The sequence below is a fragment of the Myotis lucifugus genome, unplaced genomic scaffold (genome assembly GCF_000147115.1).
Source record: "Myotis lucifugus unplaced genomic scaffold, Myoluc2.0 scaffold_478, whole genome shotgun sequence".
Classification (NCBI taxonomy): domain Eukaryota; kingdom Metazoa; phylum Chordata; class Mammalia; order Chiroptera; family Vespertilionidae; genus Myotis; species Myotis lucifugus.
The window spans coordinates 173,507-194,982 of NW_005871526.1; positions in this window are offsets into that span (position 1 = coordinate 173,507).

Sequence of the window (21,476 nt, forward strand, 5' to 3'; positions counted from 1 at the left end):
GTGCTTGCAGCAATTACCATGGGACACTGAGACCCGGGACCTCTTAGGGTAGGACTGAGAGCAGCCATAGCTGTTTGCTCTACCCGGTTAATCTCCTAAGACCCCGCCCCACCCAAGCTGTGAGCAGAGGCTTTTGCATATGAAAGGCCTGGCCCTTTGCAATCTGAAAATTACCTAACAAAGTGCAGCTGGGTCAGAGAAACACAGAACTTCCAAAAGAAGGCCCAAGGAGAGGAGACCAAGATGGCGGCATAGGTAAACACCTGAGATTGCTGCCGCACACAACCACTTCAAAAATACAACTAAAAGACGGAACGGACATCACCCAGAACCACAGGAAGGCTGGCTGAGGAGAGACTCTTCAACTAGAAGGAAAGACAACAGCATACCGAGGCTCAGAGGAGGCGCAGTGTGGAAAATATAAAGGTGCGGTGGTGCGCGCACAAAGCGGGCTGGTGGCTGAGGGCGCGGTTGTCGTTTTCAATCAGGAGGGAGTCTCAGACTCTGAGCTCCAGATCCGGGCGAGTCTCTAGGGACTCAGACTCAAACGGGAGAAGTGGGATTCTCTGGCATCAGTTGAAAGGTGAGGGCAGCTTTCTCTCCGAGGTTTGCAGCCATTGCTGGAGTTCTGAGAAGCAGAGCCTCTGGGAACGGGACTGAGAGCAGCCATAACTTCTCCCTCCGCCCGCCCTGTTGAGCCCGCCCCACCCAAGCCCTGTGCAGAGCCATTTGCCAGATAGCCTCAGGCAAAGGCTAGATTAGCACCTCTCCAGAGGACAGAAGTTTTCCCACAGCTGATTCTCACAGCCAGTCGGCCTGGTGGTCAAATCCCTCTAGTATTAACTACAACAATCAAGGCTCAACTAGAACAAGACTGCGCACAAAGACCACAAGGGGGTGCACCAAGAAAGCATAAAAAATGCGGAGACAAAAAAACATGACAGAAATGGAGGATATAGAGCTAAAAAACGCAATTTTGAGGGCTTGCAATAATGTGCTAGAAGCAGCCAATAAACTTGATGAGAGCCTCACGAAAACTAATGAGACCCTCGATGCTATGATAAAGAAATAACTAGAAATTAAGCATACAAGAACTGAAATAAAGAATATTATACAGACACCCAATAGCAGACCAGAGGAGTGCAAGAATCAAGTCAAAGATTTGAAATGCGAAGAAGAAAAACCCCCAATCGGAAAAGCAAAATGAAAAAAGAATCCGAAAATACGAAGATAATGTAAGGAGCCTCTGGGACAGCTTCAAGCGTACAAATATCAGAATTATAGTGGTGCCAGAAGATGAGAGACAGCAAGATATTGAAAACCTATTTGAAGAAATAATGGCAGAAAACTTCCCCCACCTGGTGAAAGAAATGGACTTATAGGTCCAAGAAGCGCAGAGAACCCCAAACAAAAGGAATCCAAAGAGGACCACACCAAGACACATCATAATTAAAATGCCAAGAGCAAAAGACAAAGAGAGACTCTTAAAAGCAGCAAGAGAAAGAGACTCAATTACCTACAAGGGAATACCCATACGACTGTCAGCTGATTTCTCAACAGAAACTTTGCAGGCCAGAAGAGAATGGCAAGAAATATTCAAAGTGATGAATAGCAAGAACCTACAACCTAGATTACTTTATCCAGCAAAGCTATCATTCAGAATTGAAGGTCAGATAAAGAGCTTCACAGATAAGGAAAAGCTAAAGGAGTTCATCACCACTAAACCAGTATTATACGAAATGCTGAAAGGTATCCTTTAAGAAGAGGAAGAAGAAAAAAGTAAAGATACAAATTGTGAACAACAAACATGCATCTATCAACAAGTGAATCTAAGAATCAAGTGAATAAATAATCTGATGTACAGAATGAACTGGTGATTATAATGAATCAGGGACATAGAAAGGCAATGGACTGACTATTCTTGGGGGGGGAGGGGAATGGGAGATGCGGGAAGAGACTGGACAAAAATCATGCACCTATGGATGAGGACAGTGGGTGAGGAGTGAGGGCGGAGGGTGGGGCGGGAACTGGGAGGAGGGGAGTTATGGGGGGGGAAAAAAGAGGAACAAATGTAATCTGAACAATAAAGATTTAATAAAAAAAAAAAAGAAGAAGAAGAAGAAGAAGAAGGCCCAAGGCCCCAGAGCAGCTTGCATTGCTTCACAGCTGGGCCTCACCTGGGCACCTCCAAATCCCAAACAAAGAAGAGGAATCTGCAGATCTCTCCATAGCTCCTGCTGGGTAGCCTCAGGCAGAGGCTAAATTAGCACCTCCTTAGAGATCCAAGAGCCAGTGTACCCAGTGATCAGAGTGGGACCATCCAGATTACAACTCCTCAGACCCATAAGAGACACACTCAGGGGGCAGACTCAATGAGCACCAAAGCCCCACTGAAGCAAGTCTTGCCCCAGAAGGGTGTCTCCAGCACAGAAGTTCTCCCACTGTAGACACAGCTGATTCTCACAGCCAATTGGTGTGGAGGTCAATTCCTCCCAGTGATACCTACAACAATCAAGGCTTAACTACAACAAGACTGTGCACAAAGCCCACTAGGGGGTGCACCAAGAGTGTCCACCTCAGGTAATTGGAGAGGCTGAGCCACTGGGCCCTATAGGACACCTAGCACAGAAAGCCACTCTATCAACACAAGGAAGCATAAAAAAATGCAGAGACAAAGAAACAGGTCACAAATGATAGAAATGGAGGAAAGCAAACTACTGGATAGAGAGTTCAAAACCACATGTATAAGGTTTCTCAATTATTTTCTAGAAACCACCGATAAATTCAGTGAGACCCTCAAGAAATCTAGTAAGACCCTTGAGGATATGAACAAGGACCAACTAGAAATTAAGCATACACTGACTGAAATAAAGAAAATTATACAGAGTTCCAACAGCAGACTAGAGGATTGCAAGAATCAAGTCAAAGATTTGAAATACGAAGAAGCAAAAAACACCCAACCGGAAAAGCAAAATGAAAAAAGATTCCAAAAATATGAAGATAGTGTAAGGAGCCTCTGGGACAACTTCAGGCGTACCAACATCCGAATTATGGGGGTGCCAGAAGAAGAGAGAGAAAGAGCAAGATATTGAAAACCTATTTGAAGAAATAATGACAGAAAACTTCCCTTTGGTGAAAGAAATAGACTTACAAGTCCAGGAAACGCAGAGAACCCCAAACAAAAGGAATCCAAAGAGGACCACACCAAGACACATCATAATTAAAATGCCAAGAGCAAAAGACAAAGAGAGAATCTTAAAAGCAGCAAGAGGAAAAAAGTCAGTTACCTACAAGGGAGTACCCATATGACTGTCAGCTGATTTCTCAACAGAAACCATGCAGGCCAGAAGGGAGTGGCAGGAAATATTCAAAGTGATGAATAGCAAGAACCTACAACCTAGATTACTTTACCCAGCAAAGCTATCATTCAGAAGTGAAGGTCAGATAACGAGCTTCACAGATAAGAAAAAGCTAAAGGAGTTCATCACCACCAAACCAGTATTATATGAAATGCTGAAAGGTATCCTTTAAGAAGAGGAAGAAGAAGAAAAAGGTAAAGACACAAATTATGAACAACAAATACACATCTATCAACAAGTGAATCTAAAAATCAAGTGAAGCCCTAACCGGTTTGGCTCAGTGGATAGAGCGTCGGCCTGTGGACTCAAGGGTCCCAGGTTCGATTCCAGTCAAGGGCATGTACCTTGGTTGCAGGCACATACCCAGCAGGGAGTGTGCAGGAGGCAGCTGATTGATGTTTCTCTCTCATCAGTGTTTCTAACTCTCTACCCTTTCCCTTCCTCTTTGTAAAAAATCAATAAAATATATTTTAAAAATAAATAAATAAATAATAAAATAAATAAAATAAAAATCAAGTGAATAAATAATCTGATGAATAGAATAACTGGTGAATATAATAGAATCAGGGGCATAGAAAGGGGAGTGGACTGACTATTCTTGGGCGGGGGAAAGGGTGTGGGGGGTGCGGGAAGAGACTGGACAAAAATTGTACACCTATGGATGAGGACAGTGGCGGGGGTGTAAGGGCAGAGGGTGGGGTGGGAACCGGGTGGAGGGGAGCTATGGGAGGAAAAAAAGAGGAACAACTGTAATAATCTGAACAATAAAGATTTAATTTTTTAAAAAGCCTCTGCTGGAAGACCCACAAGGCTTAGCTGACCAGCTAGATCCATTTTTAGGCCCACAAGTGTATATGTGGACCGAGTTAATGTCTCTCTTGGGAATACTATTCTCAGGAGAAGAAAGGGGAATGATTCGAAGGTGGGCTATGGCTATCTGGGAAAGAGCGCACCTGGCTGGCCCTGGACTACTTCCAGCAGATGTAAAATTTCCAAACCTGGGAGCCCCAGTGGGACCATAACAACAAGGCCCATAGGGGACACAATGAGAGATCTCAGGGCACTAATAATTAAAGGGACTAGGGAAGCAATTCCCCAGTCTCAGAACCTAAATAAAGCCTTCCATATTCAGTAGGGCAAAGAAGAAGGGCCTTCCAAATTTTACCAAGACTAAAAGATCAAATGAGAAAGTTATCTGGGCCAGAACCCAAGGACCCATTGAGCCAAGGAATATTAAAATTATATTTTGTCACCAATTGTTGGCCTGACATCTCAAGAAAACTGCGAAACTTAGAGAACTGGAAGGATAGAAGTGTAGAAGAGCTGTTAAAAGAGGCTCAGAAGGTCTATGTATGTAGAGATGAAAGAGGCAGAAACAGAAAGCTAACATAATGCTCACAACTGTAGAACAAGTGGCCCAGGGAGGAGCTGGCCCTGAGGGCCAGAAACAGAGGCCACAACAATATGGACAAGAAGGGGAGCAGATGGTCACACCGAAACCGGAAGGGACCCCTCACTGAGCCTTTAGATCCCAAGGCCACATTCTCACCTCCTCCCAAAGAACAGTTTCTTTCCTTGACAGTCCTGATACTACCAGAAGCTGAACTCATGATCACCCAAACCTCAGCCTGTTATCGCTAAAGAAAAATGTGGCAGTTTTCAATCCAAGTAGTTGGGGGCCTGGGAATGGCAGTCCTAGAAGAGGCTGCAGGGCCTGCTTCCTTCCTCCCTCCACCTTTTCTCCAGCCTCATATGCCTAATTGGTAACTTAAAAGCTTTAGAGAATTGCTAGGTTAAATAGTAAAAAAAAAAATTAATACCTAGGTATTTTGAAATAACAGGACACTGAAACATTCATTAACCTGAGTTGGCCTCATATGGAGACTCTAGAGCAGGGGTCCTCAAACTACGGCCCGCGGGCCACATGCAAATACAAATATTGTATTTGTTCCCGTTTTGTTTTTTTACTTCAAAATAAGATATGTGCAGTGTGCATAGGAATTTGTTCATAGTTTTTTTTTAAACTATAGTCAGGCCCTCCAACTGTCTGAGGGACAGTGAACTGGCCCCCTGCTCTAGAGGATGGATTTTAATCTATGACTTGAATATGTCTTGTATTTTATTTGAAATATTTCCTTATAAATGTGAATGTATTACTAATCTAAGAAATGCTAAGTACTTAACTTGCAACCAAAATTTGAGGCTTCTAAGAGTATAAAGTTCAAATTAAGTTGAGAGAAATTATATGGTTGTGATCATAGAATGCATGAAATGTGGAAATTCATTTTTGAGGAAAATAACTCTTGCATTTTCTCTGGAAAAATTAGTAGTTCGAAATATGTTGTTGCTGGAAGCTAATTCCAGCAGGGCATAATAAAATGCAAGAAATCCTCAAAAAGTTCATGGGTTTCTATATTCAACAGGGCTGAATCATATTACCTGCTGCTGGAATAGCTGAAAGCATTTCCCCAAACCTAAAGATTTGCATATATGATTGCCTGCTGCCAGACAGCTGAGGGCAGTTCCCCCAACCTGACAATGCCTACTGTTTACCAAACTTATCTTTATTATGTATATCTGCTTTGCTATAGGGCAAAATATGTGAATAAAGAGCCCTGGGTCGAGAGATTCAAGGAGAACTTGGTTACTTGAACTAAGTCTCTCTCTGGCTCCCCCATGTATTCCAAATTTATATTTCTAGTCTCCTTCTTAATTTATGCACAGCCCTTCTTTAGATTCCTGAACCCTTCTAGATGCTGAGAAACACCCGGCATGTGTATGGTCTTTATGTGGTATGTGTTTATGTATAACGTGTGGTAAAATTTCAGCCTCTGGATGGCATTACTACAATATAATATTTTATTCACCTGGTTTTTTTAAAAGTATTAAATACTTATAAATTAAGCAGAATTCTGTGGTCTGAACAAAACTTTTAATATTAACACCAATTTAAGTTTTATTCATGTCTTTTAGAGTTATTACTATAAAATGTTTTTTTCCTAGCTTTTTAAAGAGTTTGTGATATAACTTTTTGGTTAAGTATATTTGACAATCTTTCCAAAGTTCAAATTTTAAGACTTTTTAACTGAGAGATGACTTTGAGTCATTTCAATTGGCCCTGGGATAACTCAAAGATTTATTCTCTCCTTAAAAGATATATTTTTGAACTAAATTAGGCCGATTTAATATAGTCAAAATTACGTGGAAAACTTTGTCAAATAAAAATTAATAATAACTATGTTCTATTTATATACATATGTTTTGTTGAAATGAATGTTATAGAAATTTCAGTCTGCTCCACAAGGAACTTGCAAAGATTCAGAGCCAAGTTCAAGGAAATTCTCAGGGGTAGCAGGTGTCCAGTCAGGGACACCAGGCAAGCCAAAGTGATGGTTCCATGTGGGGCGTCTGCCAGGGATGCTCTAGGTATTTGCGTTTCACATAATGGGAGTTTATGAATTATTTTCAATGCTCAATACACCCTCCTGATAACCCATGGGCCACTTTTTAAAATCTGACATATTATTTATTCTTTATATACTAAAACTAGTAGCCCAGTCGTGCACATTAAAAGGGAATTAATTGCCCTAACCGGTTTGGCTCACTGGATAGAGCATCGGCCCACAGACTCAAGGGTCCCAGGTTCGATTCAGGTCAGGGGCATGTACCTTGGTTGCGGGCACATGCCCAGTGGGGAGTGTGCAGGAGGCAGCTGATCGATGTTTCTTTCATCAGTGTTTCTAACTCTCTATCCCTCTCCCTTCCTCTCTGTAAAAAATCAATAAAATATATTTTTTTTAAAAAGGGAATTAATTAGCGGAGATATTTTAATATTGCTATTTGCCCTTTCTCTATAATAGAAGTATGCAAGAAGAAAGGAAATTAGTAAAATGTATATGAAAATAATACATAAATTTATTAATAAATAAACAGTAACAAAAGGATATAACAACAGAGGCATGATATAAAAACGACAAAAACATGATATAAAAACAACAGTGATGCAAACAATGACTGATAAAGTGATTAAACTTATTCTAATATCTCCCTGTACACCACATTAAGAGTGAAAACACTTTCAGAGTGCTTGACTAATTTCCCTTGTGATGAAGTATTTAGAACTTAAACTGTAACATCACATGCTCTTCAAACTCGAGAGAAAGCAACATATAACTGACCATGTGCAAAAATGGGTTCAGGTAGGAATATGACTACTCTGTCTAGAGTTTGTCCTTGTGATTTATTAATAGTCATCGCAAATGCTGGCATCATGGGAAACCATCATTGAACCAATTTAAATGGGAGGCCAGTGTCAGATAGAGACAAATTAATTCTTGGAATCAGAACAACCTGTCCCTCTGCAGATCCTGTTAATACTTCAGCTTCGATAATGTTAGGTCGTAATCTTTTGATAATAAATCTGGTACCATTACAAAGACCCCATTTACCATTGAGATTTCTCAATAGCATGATGATTGCACCCACCTGTAATTTTAATTTATGACACGGCATTCCTGAAGGAGTAATACTATTAAGAAATTCGATGGGAAAATTTTCCTTTTCAGCATCATCTGTGGAATCAATGGAATCATCACTCAAATATGTGTGAAAATCTCCATCGAGTATATCCAAAATTTCTTCATTTAATTTTTGAACATGCTCACTTTTTGGACAAAGAATTGCACGTTTAGATATATTTTTAATATTATCTATAGATATAGTAATTCCAAAAGTAGATTCAATAATAGATCCATTACAAATCATTTCACAGGGGATTTCAATAATATCCATTCCTAAATGAAAACTGCTATCAAGTTTGCCATATCCAAGTTTTACTAACCATCCACTATAAGCAGAATCCTCTGATCTCATATTTGTTGTAAGAGACAACTTTCTGAAACATCCCAAAACATTGCAGTACTTTAAACTCGTTTATACTATGGCCGATCACATAACATGTGGTACAATATTGAGACATTGTCGAAAATCCCCTCCAAGAAGGAGAACTTTCCCACCAAATACAACATTCAGACTCATAATTTCTCTTAGTAATCTGTCTATGGCATTTATAACATGACTGGATGCCATGGTGCATTCATCAATAATGATAAGTTGGGCCTTTTTAATAGTTTTAGCAACTTCACTCTTTATATTGAGTCTAGAAATTAAAGTTTCATTTAATGGAATCGATATATTGGGAATGAAAGGTGCTTCCACCGAGAAGTAAATTTGCAGCAATTCCTATAGAAGCTGTGGGTAAAACAGTACCACCACGACCTCTAATATAATGTATTAAAACTTTATACAGATATGCGGGTGAATAGGATTCCTAGCTGGCAGGCCCCTGACAGCAAGCTGTCCACCTGTCGATTCCGTGAGGAAGGGGCTCCCTCCTCCCTCCTGTCAGGGTCTGGGGTGCAGGTGAATGGGGTTCCTGGCTGGCAGGCCACTGACAACAAGCTATCCAACAACGGATTCTGTGAGGAATGGGGTTGCCTCCTCCCTACTGTCAGGGTCTGGTTTGAAGGCCAGCCACGCCCCCTGTTGGGCCAGACCCAGAGTTCTACCACGCTGTGGCCTCCACCTCAGCAACCCAGGATTGACTGCTGCTGGGCGTTCCTGGCCCTCCGAGGGTGGGTTCTTCCCTCAGGCCTCACAGGAAACAGCTTGGGGAGGGCACAGCCCTTGGCAAGGCAACCCAGGACTCAGCACTTCCACGCTCTGCTCCAAGAGCAGGTTCCTGCCTGAAACCTTGCCCTACAGGAAACAGCTGGGGAAGGGTACAGCCGTTTCCAAGACGACCCCTGCAGGATTGACTTCCTTCCTGTTGGTCGTGCTTCTGGCCATGATGTTACACCCAGGGTTTTTATATAAGTAGATTATATATTGAATCTAAATATATACAGATTTTGTTATTCTCTATGTCATTTTATGTAATTACTAGGGGCCTGGTGCATGAAATTCATGCACTGGGGGTGGGGTGGTCCCTCATCCCAGCCTGCCCCCTCTCACATACTGGGAGCCCTCAGGGGATGTCCTACTGATGGCTTAGGCCTGCTCCCTGCTCCCCTTGGAGAGTGGGCCTAAGCTGCAGTCTGGCCTTCCTTTGTGGGAGGCGACCGGGCTGATCAGGGGAAGGCACCAGCCCCATCACCTTGCTGCTGCAGCCACTGCCAGTCACTGCAACCACCAAGGTGTTTTCATCAACACGGACTCCAGTCCCTTCACATGAAAAAATGATAACTTTCTTTAGGCATTTTCAAGATGTGTCTTTCATAGGATATAACATTTCTTTATTATTATTTTTTATCCTCACCTGAGGATGTGTTTCCACTGATTTTTAGAGAATGTGGAAAAGAAAGGGAAAGACAGAGAGAAACATCAAAGTGAGAGGAACACTTTGATTGGTTGCCTCCTGCATGAGCACTGACCTGGGCCCCAGCCAGGGAAGAGCCTGAAACCTAGGTACATGCCCTTGGTCAGAATTGAACCCAGACCCTGTGGTAGACAGGCTGAGGCATTATCTACAGAGCCAAACCAGCTAGGGCAGGATATGATATTTCTTAGCCCCTCCAGCAGCGGACCTTCGTTTTTTTCTCCAGGAGTGAGTTGGAAAAACCCTACATCACCTTCTTGGATTCTTATTACCCAAGTTACTAAGAATATTACCAGTGGCATACAGGGAGCTTAGCCAATGAGCGGTCAGAAAAGGTGTTTCCTCTGTAGTTCACACCGATCCCCAGCTCGGCCCTTGCCAAGGCCTAAGGCCTTAGGCAGGGCGTTAGGCCTGGGCAGGGGACCCCAGCCCTGTGCGATTGCCAGCTCTACCCCTGCCCAGTCCTCAGGCCTCTAGCTGGGGTGTTAGGCCTGGGCAGGGGACCCCCAGCCCTCTCTGATAGCAGGCTCCACCCCTGCCCAGGCCAGAGGAGCATTAGGCCTTTCAGCTCCTATCGCCTGCCCAGGCTTAAGACCTCTGGCTGGGGCCTTAGGCCTGGGCAGGGGACCTCCAGCCCACTCTGATTGCAGGCTCTGCCCCTACCCAGGCCTCAGGCTTCTGCCTGGGCATTAGGCCTGGGCAGGGGACCCCCAGCCAGCTATATAGCAGGCTCCACTCCTTCCCAGGCCAGAGGGGCATTAGACCTGGGCAGGGGACCCCCAGTCTGCTCCAATTGCCTGCCCAAGCCTAAGACCTCTGGCTGGGGCCTTAGGCCTGGGCTGGGGACTCACAGCCCGCTCCAATCACCAGCTCCACCCCTACTCAGGCCTCAGGCCTCTGACCGGGGCATTAGGCCTGGGCAGGGGACCCCCAGTCCTGTGCAATCAGCTCCACCCCTGCCTAGGCCTCAGGCTTCTGGCTGGGGCAATTGCCGGCTCCGCCTCCCCGGGTGGTGTCTGGTACTGCCCACCCCGCCTCCCCGGTCCCCGATCTGCAGCCTGGATCCCGCGGGTGGCATCTGGAGCTGCTCACTCCACCTGCAGTATGCAAATTTAATGGCCATCTTTGTTGGGTTAATTTGCATATTCTTCTGATTGGCTGGTGGGCGTAGTGAAGGTACAGTCAATTAGCATCTTTGTCTTTTATTAGTGTAGATTATTTACCAATTGTTTTCTTGGAATGTTATGTCTTATAGTAAAGCAAGGTTTTTTTTATCAATTGCATTATAATCAAATCTATAACCGTGCCACTTTACATTTTGCCATTCATGGACAACCATTGCTTTACTCTGATGCATTTGCAGGTATATTATATCTTTAGAAAAATCCATGAAAAGGACTCTGACTTACTTTAAATTGCAGGCTTCTAAGCAGGTAATATCTTTGAACTGGATGAAGATTTATAGAACTTAAGGAATAACTGAATTCAAAAAGTACTGGCAAATAATCAGGATAAACAAAAATAACTATGGTACTAAATGAATTGAGAATAATTTTTCTTTTGACTGTTTAAAATATTGTTGCCCTAGCTGATTTTGCTCAGTGGATAGAGTGGCAGCCTGTGGATTGAAGAGTCCTGGGTTCAATTCCAGTCAAGGGCACAGGCCTGGGTTGTGGGCATGATCCCCAGTAAGGGATATGCAGGAGGCAGCCGATCAGTGTTCGCTCTCACCATTGATGTTTCTATCTCTCCCTCTCCCTTCCTCTCTGAAATCAATAAATAAATACACACACACACACTAGTGGCCCGGTGCACAAATTTGTGCCCATTGAAAGGAAATTAATTAGAAGAGATACTTTAATATCGCTATTCACCCTTTCTCTATAATAGAAGTGTCAACCAAATTCATGATCGACAATGACAGACGGAAACACATGCATGCGATTGACACCAGTAAGAACTTTATATGTCCCGTGCACGCGCAAGTCAACTTAACCTTTTATATAGAGAGAATCAACTTGCTTAATTAGACCTGATTTCTGTTTAGCTAAACTTTTTCTAGCCCAGTTAAGCACCCCAAGTTCTCTTTCAGATAATTGTCAACAGCACAGCAGTATATATCAACATGAAGTAGATTATTATTATAGATCATGCTGAGAGAACAAAGAGTATAATATTTAACTGCAGCAGTGTTTGACTATATTCGGTGCAGTGAGAAAACTTGAAGTCATTTTCAAGGTCCACCATTTCTTACTTCTTTTCAGTCGGGTCAAGTTTCTAAACTTTCTAAATCTCCGTTTTCTGGCTAATGAAAAAAAATAGGATTCTACCAAGTCTCCTATCTACCTACTCCAGGACTTCTGTGAGGATCAAATGAGATGAGGCACGGGAAAATGCTTCACAAACATTTGGTTACAGTGTAAATGTTTCCACCGAGGTATAAAGCAAGTCGTGTTCCTGGGCTAAAGAAACTGCAAGGAAGCTAGTCACTAGGAAGAGGAAGGTGGGCATTGTTATGTGATGTCACTACCCAGTGCCCACAGTGACTGCTTCCAGGCTGGCCATGGGATCATGCAGTGTTGGCTGCGATTTGGTGGGCTGTCACTCCAGGGTGGTGGTGGAGCTTGTGTCCCACTTGGGGGAAGCCGAGTGTTGCTTTGTTGGGCAGGTCTGAACTGCTATTTCTCTGTAAATGGAAACTGCATCACATCAGCTCCTGCATTGAGCGTCTGCCCCCTGATGGTTAGTGTGTGTCATAGTGACCAGTCAGACAGTGGGAAGGACACTTAGCATATTAGCCATATATATATATTTGATTTTTAAAAATCTTTTGTTTCCCAAATATAAAGAAAACTAAAAAGCAGACATTCTGCATTATAGGAACTAACAAATTAGTAACGTTAATTTCACAGTATTCCCAGGAGACAAAGGTTCAAAGACTACAACAACCCAGAGACTTTTGTCCATTGGGAAATGCATTGATGAAAGATTCTCTCCAACAGTGTTAAAGGGACCTTACTTTATCAGGTACCTAACCACGAATGGACATCTGCCCCTGTCTCTGACACTCACCTTCATCTCAAGGATGAGAAGCCGTGGACTACAGAGGAGGTAGACAGCCATCCCAAGACATCAATAAGGCCTGTATCCTCACAAATTGATGCTGCTCCAACCTTGTTCTTATATCACCTAATTGTTATGGATTGAATGTATATAAAATGTTCCTAAACATTTCCCAGCAATTTTTATATTGCTATTATCCTCCTTATGGTTTCCTAGTGGAAGCAATATCTGTCTCCCTAGACCCCTTTCCCTATTACTAGTAGATATGAAAAATTTAACTCGGGTACCTGATAATCTTTCCCACCTACTAGACAATGATATTCTGATTATCAGCTATGATCATGAAGTTAATGTTCTGTTGGCCACACACTGGTGGTCTTTACTATCAATATAAGCTTTGGTACATTTTTCAGGCTAATCTATTATAAAGGACCATCTTGGACAAACCCCTCCAAGAACACCTCCCTAATGACTCCCCTGGTGCCGTTATATATGGATCTAATCTAGATGAGTATTTGAGATGAGTATTGTCTAACTATAGGAATGGATGAAACTAACTGCCCAGAAGGAAAATTGGAACTTCAGGATAATAGCAGATACTTGTTCACCCCCCCCACCACCACACACACACACACACACACACATACATCCTTCCTTTTCTAATATTAGACATTTTCTGTTCCTAATCAGTGTTATTGGTTTAATATTATTGCTTTTGTTCCTGGTATGTAATTGTTATACTAGATTCAGAAAAACAAAACTTGACATACAGCAAAAAGACTTGGGTCATGGTGGCTCAAAAATTAGAATAATCCAAGATACTTTTTAACAAGAACATATAGGATCTGACTGCCTCTCATTTACCTGCCCCCCTTTTTTTGAATAATAATAATAATAATAATTCGACCTTACTAGTAAGTGCCATCTAAGGTTATGGTCTTGCTCCATCCCCAGTGGTCATGCTGACACTAAAACATCCTATGAATGAGCCTTCCTAGCACTTTGGGACTTCATTATCCAACCAAAAGGTTGGTCATCAATACATCCTTTGGATTGATTTTTGACCAAAAAGGGGATGTGTAGACGAAAGGGGCCACATGCTAACCTGACATGCTCAGGGGAGGCCTGCATGGCGGTCTTGCAAACTCAGAGACCTAAAATAACCACAAAGGATGGTGTGAAATTAAACTTTAACTAAAAGGAGTTATGGTGAGTAGTTACATCCTAGCCGGTATCTCTTTTTTTTTAATTGTTTTATTGCTTAAAGTATTACAAAGAGTATTACATATGTCTCCTTTTTTTCCTGCCCTTAACAATCCCCGGCCTCCCCTACCCCCCAGTGTCTTATGTACATTGGTTATGCTTATATGCATGCATACAAGTCCTTCGGTTGATCTCTTACCTCCCCCACTCCCGCCCCTCAACCCTCCCCGGCTTTCCCGCTGTAGTTTGACAGTCTGTTCGAGGCAGCTCTGCCCCTGTATCTATTTTTGTTCATAAGTTTATAATGGTCTTTATTATCCATGACTGAGTGAGATCATGTGGTGTTTTTCCTTCATTGACTGGCTTATTTCACTTAGCATAATGCTCTCCAGTTCCATCCATGCCATTGCAAATGATAAGAGTTCCTTCTTTTTACAGCAGCATAGTATTCCATCGTGTAGATGTACCACAGTTTTCTAATCCATTCATCTACTGATGGGCACTTAGGCTGTTTCCAGATCTTAGCTATGGTGAATTGTGCTGCTATGAACATATGGGTGCATATATCCTTTCTGATTGGTGTTTCTGGTTTCTTGGGATATATTCCTAGAAGTGAGATCACAGGGTCAAATGGGAGTTCCATTTTTAGTTTTTTGAGGAAAGTCCATACTGTCTTCCATATTGGCTGCACCAGTCTGCATTCCCACCAGCAGTGCACAAGTGTTCCTTTTTCTCCACATCCTCTCCAGCACTTGTCGTTTGTTGATTTGTTGATGATAGCCATTCTGACAGGTGTGAGATGGTACCTCATTGTTGTTTTGATTTGCATCTCTCAGATGATTAGTGACTTTGAGCAAGTTTTCATATGTCTCTTGGCTTTCTGAATGCCCTCTTTTGAAAGGTGTCTATTTAGGTCCTTTGCCCATTTTTTGATTGGATTGTTTATCTTCTTTTTGTTAAGTTGTATGAGTTCCCTATAAATTTTGGAGATTAGGCCCTTATCAGATATAACATTGGCAAATATGTTTTCCCACTCAGTGGGCTTTCTTGTTGTTTTGTTGATGGTTTCTTTTGCTGTGCAGAAGCTTTTTATTTTGATGTAGTCCCATTTGTTTATTTTCTCTTTAATTTCCAATGCCCTAGGAGCTGTATCGGTGAAGAAATTGCTTCAGCATATGTCTGAGATTTTGTTGCCTTTGGATTCTTCTAGTATTTTTATGGTTTCCCGTCATACATTTAAGTCCTTTATCCATTTTGAGTTTATTTTTGTGTATGGTGTAAGTTGGTGGTCTAGTTTCATTTTCTTGCATGTATCTGCCCAATTTTCCCAACACCATTTATTGAAGAGACTATCTTGACTCCATTGTATGTTCTTGCCTCCTTTGTCAAATATTAATTGAGCATATTGGTTCGAGCCAATTTCTGGGCTCTCTATTCTATTCCATTGATCTATATGTGCCGGGAGCCAGTCCATCCTTGCTGCTTGACACAGTCGCTGCAGAGAAGAAACATCTGCACAGCATATGTTTCAAGGGACCTGGCGTATATGGCATACTGTTCTTAATATGTTTGCTCCCCTTCTTGGCGCTATGTGTTTTAACCAAGGTCACCTCTCTGAGAAAGGTTGTTTCCCCAGGTAGGAATTTTTTCCTGAAGTTAGGGAGGGAATAAAACCCCTTAACTAAGTGTCAGGCAGGTAGTTAATCACTTTAACTAAGAACAATCATGCTTAAGCTACATAATCTTTACTCCCTGGAATGGAGATAAGAAACACCCTAACCTTTGGAATAGAAATTGACAGGATTAAAATCAACTGGTATAAATACAGATGTAACAAGACAACAAGACATAGAACCTAGAGACAGAACCTAGAGTCAGAACCTAGAGACAGAACCTAGAGACAGAACCTAGCAAGAGAACATGGCAAAAGATCCTGGACAGAACCTGGCTACAGAACTTGGCTGGAGAACCTAGACAGAACATGGCAGGAGAACCTGGATAGAAGCTGGACAGAACCTGGCTGGAGAACCCAGCGAGAGAACATGGCTACAGAACCTGGCTGGGGAACCTAGCGAGAGAACATGGCAAGAGAACCTGGAGAGAACCTGGCTGGAGATCCTGGCTAGAGAACCTGGCTAGGCTGCTGATCACCTGAATGCTGCCTCCGTGTCCTTCATTCTTCGCCGACTCCGTCCACACCTTTGGGGTCGGCCTGGACCTGCTGGGGTTGGACCCCAGCATATATGTCTGTTCTTGTGCCAATACCAGGCAGTTTTGAGAACAGTGGCTTTGTAATACATCTTGATATCTGGTATTGAGATCCCACCTACTTTGTTCTTTCTCAGGATCGCTGCAGCTATTCAGGGTCTTTTTTATTCCAGATGAATTTTTGGAGAGTTCGTTCTAGGCCTGTGAAATATGCCATTGGTATTTTACAACATCCTGTAGTTTTCTGAGTAGAGGTCTTTAACCTCCCTAGTTAAGTTTATTCCTAGGTAGCTTAATTTTTTTGGTGCAATGGTAAATGGGATTTTTTTTTAGTCTCTCTTTCTGTAATTTCACTATTGGTGTATAGAAATGCCGTAGATTTCTTGGCATTAATTTTGTATCCTGCTATCTTGCCGAATTCATTTATTAAGTCTAATAGTTTTTTGATGGAGTCTCTAGGGTTTTGTGTGTATAATATCATGTCGTCTTCAAATAAAGACAGTTTTACTTCCTCTTTTCCAATTTGGATGCCTTTTATTTCTTCTTCTTGTCTAATTGCAATGGCTAATACTTCCAGTACTATATTAAACAGGAGTGGTGAGAGTGGGCATCCCTGTCTTGTTCCTGTTCTTAGGGGAAATGGAGTTAGTTTTTGTCCATTGAGTATGATGTTGGCTGTGGGTTTGTCATATATGGCTTTTATGTTGAGGTATGATCCTTCTATTCCCACCTTGCTGAGAGTTTGTATCAAAAATGGGTGTTGGATTTTGTCAAATGCTTTTTCTGCATCAATTGATATGACTATGTGGTTTTTTTCTTTCAATTTGTTTATGTGATGTATCATGTTTATTGATTTTCAGATATTGTACCATCCATGCATCCCTAGGATAAATCCTACTTGGTCATGGTGTATGATCTTTCTGATGTACTGCTGGATCTGATTTGCTAAGATTTTGTTGAGGATTTTGGCATCTATGTTCATGAGGGATATTGGCCTGTAATTCTCTTTCATTGTGTTGTCTTTACCTGGTTTTGGTATTAGGGTGATGCTGGCTTCATAGAATGAGCTTGGAAGTGTTCCTTCCTCTTTGATTTTTTGTAGTAGTCTGAGGAGGATAGATTTTAGTTCTTCCTTGAATGTTTGGTAAAATTCCCCTGTGAAGCCGTCTGGTCCTGGGCTTTTGTTTGCTGGAAGCTTTTTGATGACTGCTTCAATTTCTTCCATAGTTATTGGCCTGTTGAGATATTTAGATTCTTCCTGATTGAGTTTTGGAATGTTGTATTTTTCTAGGAATACGTCCATTTCCTCCAGGTTGTCTAATTTGTTGGAGTAGAGTTGTCCATAGTATTGTTTAACAATCATTTGTATTTCTGTGGGGTCTGTTGTTATTTCGCCTCTATCATTTATGATTTGGTTTATTTGGGACCTCTCTCTTTGCTTCTTGGTGAGCCTGGCTAGGGGTTTGTCAATATTGTTTATCCTTTCAAAGAACCAGCTCTTGGTTTCATTGATTTTCTGTATTGTTTTTTTGGTCTCTATGTCATTTATTTCTGCTCTAATCTTTATTATCTCCTTCCTTCTGCTCACTCTGGGCTTTTCTTGTTGCTCTCTTTCTAATTCTTTGAGTTTTAGAGTTAGATGATTTACTACCATTTTTTCTTGTTTTTTGAGATAGGCCTGTAGAGCTATAAACTTCCCTCTCAGGACTGCTTTCATTGTGTCCCATAGGTTTTGGATTGTTGTGTTTTCATTGTCATTAGTTTCCAGGATGTTTTTAATTTCTTCTTTGATGTCATTGGTAACCCAATCAATATTTAATAACATGCTATTCAGCTTCCAAGTGTTTGAGTATTTTGGGTTGTTTTTATTGTAGTTTATTTCTAATATTATGCCATTGTGGTCTGAGAAGATGCTTGGTATGATTTCAATCTTCTTGAATTTGGGGAGACTTTGTTTGTGACCCAATATGTGGTCTATTTTTGAATATGTCCCATGAGCCCTTGAGAAGAATGTATATTCCGTGGCTTTGGGATGAAGTGTTCTGAAGATGTCAATTAAGTCCATCTGATCTAGTGAGTCATTTAGGATTGCTGTTTCTTTGCTGATTGTTTGTCTAGAGGATTTATCCAGTGATGTCAGTGGTGTATTAAAGTCCCCTACTATGATTGTATTGTTGTCGATCTCTCCTTTGATATCTTCCAGGAGTTTTTTTATGTATTTGGGTGCTCCTGCATTAGGTGCATATATGTTTATCAGGGTTATATCTTCTTGTTGTATTGATCCCTTTAATATTATGAAGTGGCCTTCCCTATCTCTTGTTATGGCCTTCACTTTGAGGTCTATTTTGTCCAATATAAGTATTGCTACCCCAGCTTTTTTTTCATTTCCATTTGCCTGAAAGATATTTTTCCATCCCTTCACTTTCAGTCTGTGTGAATCCCTTCTTCTGAGGTGGGTCTCTTGTAGACATCAAATGTATGGGTCATGTTTTTTTTATCCATTCAGCCACTCGATGTCTTTTGGTTGGAGCATTTAGTCCGTTTACATTTAAAGTTATTATTGAAAGGTACTAAGCTTTTTATTTCTTCTTTTTACACCAGTCCCTTTAGCATTTCTTGCATTGCTGGATTGGTGGTGATAAACTTTCTTAGCCTTTTTTTGTCTGTGAAACTTCTTATTTCCCCTTCAATTTTGAATGATAGCCTTGCTGGATAGAGTATTCTTGGATTCAGTCCTTTGCTTTGCATCACTTTGTAAATTTCTGTCCATTCTTTTCTGGCCTGATGTGTTTCTGTTGAGAAATCATTTGATAATCTAATGGGAGATCCCTTGAATGTAACTTTCCGTCTCTCTCTTGCAGCCTTTAAGATTCTCTCTTTGTCCTGAACATTTGCCATGGTAATTATGATGTGTCTTGGTGTGGGTCTTTTCGGGTTCACCTTGTTTGGGACTCTCTGTGCTTGTGTAATTTTTTTCTTCCCCACCTCTGGGAAGTTTTCTGATATTATTTCTTCAAATAGGTTTTCTAACACTTGTTCCTCTTTCTGTTGTCCTGGCACCCCTGTTATTCGTATGTTGTTTCGTTTCATATTGTCCCATAGCTCCCTTAGGCTCTCCTCCTGTCTTTTAATTTTTTCTCCAATTGCTGTTCAGTTTGGGTGTGTTTTGTTTCCCTGTCTTCTAATTTGCTAATTCGGTCCTCTACTTCTCCTAGTCTACTGTTGAAACTTTCAATGGTGTTTTTTATTGCAGCTATATCACTCTTCATTTCTTCTTGGTTCTTACATAATTTATTGATTTTCTCCTCTATCCGGTTTATGCACTCTAGGACCCTTAATCTGAATTCTTTTTCTGTCATGTTGCATGCTGTATCACTTAGCTGCTTTTCTGGCGAGTCCTCCTTTTCTTTCCTTTGGGGGTTTCTTTGTCTACCCATGTTTGATCATACCGCCATATCTAGATGTTGAGTGGTTCAGTGGCTGCTCCTTGGGTGGCAGTGGCTCCTCAGGCTGCGGTTGCTCCTCGGGTGGTTGTGGTAGCAGCTGCTCCTCAGTTGGTAGCAGCTCCTCTAGTGGGTGCTGTTCACAGTTGTGGTGGCTCCTCTGGCTGGTGGGGGGAGGCTTCATACACAGCTGATGTTCCTCAGACCTCCTAGCAGGTATCTTCACTGATAGGGTCAACCTTTACTTTAACTGAGCCTCTGTGTCTTTTTGCTTCTATAATAACATCCTTGAAATGTCTGGGTAACTTATAACTTCCCTTTTTCTGAACCCCTTGGGGCACAACCTAATATGCCTGGGTGCCAGGACAGATACCACAAATTTCTTCATTGTTATTGTTATCATGTTAATTGTTGACTGTTGGCTATCCTACACCCACATAAGTATGTGTCTATCATTTTACTTTTTATCCAATCCTAGAAGTTTCCCTGCTTAGCTTTCTCCTGCCTCTCTAGTCTATCACCAATGGATTTCATGTAACCTACCTATGTCTCCTCCTTTGATTGCAATGTATAAATACACATGTAACCCACCAGGTCCCTTCCTTTGATTGCAATGTATAAAAATAGATGAAAACCCTCCATTCTCTGGAGCATTATCCCAATCCGTTGAGATTCTGCTTCCCGGCAATTGTCAACAGTTTGGCTCAAATAAACTCACAAAAAGTCTTTACAGCTTTGAATGTTTTTACATTAACATTACAAACACTTATTTATACATTTCACATCTCTATGAATTTGAATTCTAAGTCTTTTAAACACTTCCCTACAGATTCCCAAGGCTTTGAAGGTGAATTCTAGTGTTTCAAACAATATCCGACACATTTCCCTAACCCTAACCTCACCCTATCCTACACATTTCCCAGCTCTTTTTACATAAATTCTAAGTATTTCAAAGTCTATCCTACACATTTTACAGTTCTTTCAATGTGAATTACGTGTTTTCTAACACTTTGGTATACATTTCCCAGCTTTAGAAACATAAATTCTAAGTGTTTCAAACACTTCCCTACAAATTTCCTGGCTCCTTCAACCTTTATGCTACCTCTTTTCATTATCCTACACATTCCCACCTCTTTCAACATGAATTATAAGTGTTTTCAAACACTTTTGTACATATTTCCCAGCTACATAAACGTGAATTCTAGGTGTCTGAAACACTTTCCTACACATTCCCCAGATCTTTGATAGCGAATTATAGTATTTCAGACAATATCCTACATATTTCCCTACTCCTAACCCTAAACCCTAACCCTAACCCTAACCCTAACCCTATTTCCTAATCCACACCCTAATCCTGACTCTAGCACTATACTACACATTTCCCAGCTTTTTAAACGTCAATTCTAAGTGCTTCAAACACTTCCCTACACATTTACCTACTCTATAAATGTGAATTATAAGTGTTTGACACAGATACCTACACATTTCCCAACACTTTCAACCTGACACCTAGGGTTTAAAACAATGTCATACATATTTCCCTAGCCCTAACCCTAAACCCAAACCCTAACCCTAACTTTATAGCCTAATCCTAATCCTACCCCAAACCATAACACTATCCTACACATTTCCCAGCTCTTTCAACATGTATACTACCTGTTTTCACTTTCCTACACATTTCCAATTTCTTTAAGCATGAATTCTAAGTGTTTCAAACAATTCCCTATACATTCCTCAGCTCTATAAAGGTAAATTCTAGTGTTCAAACAATAGCCTACACATTCCCTAACCTTAATCTTAAACACTAACCTAACCTTAAACCTA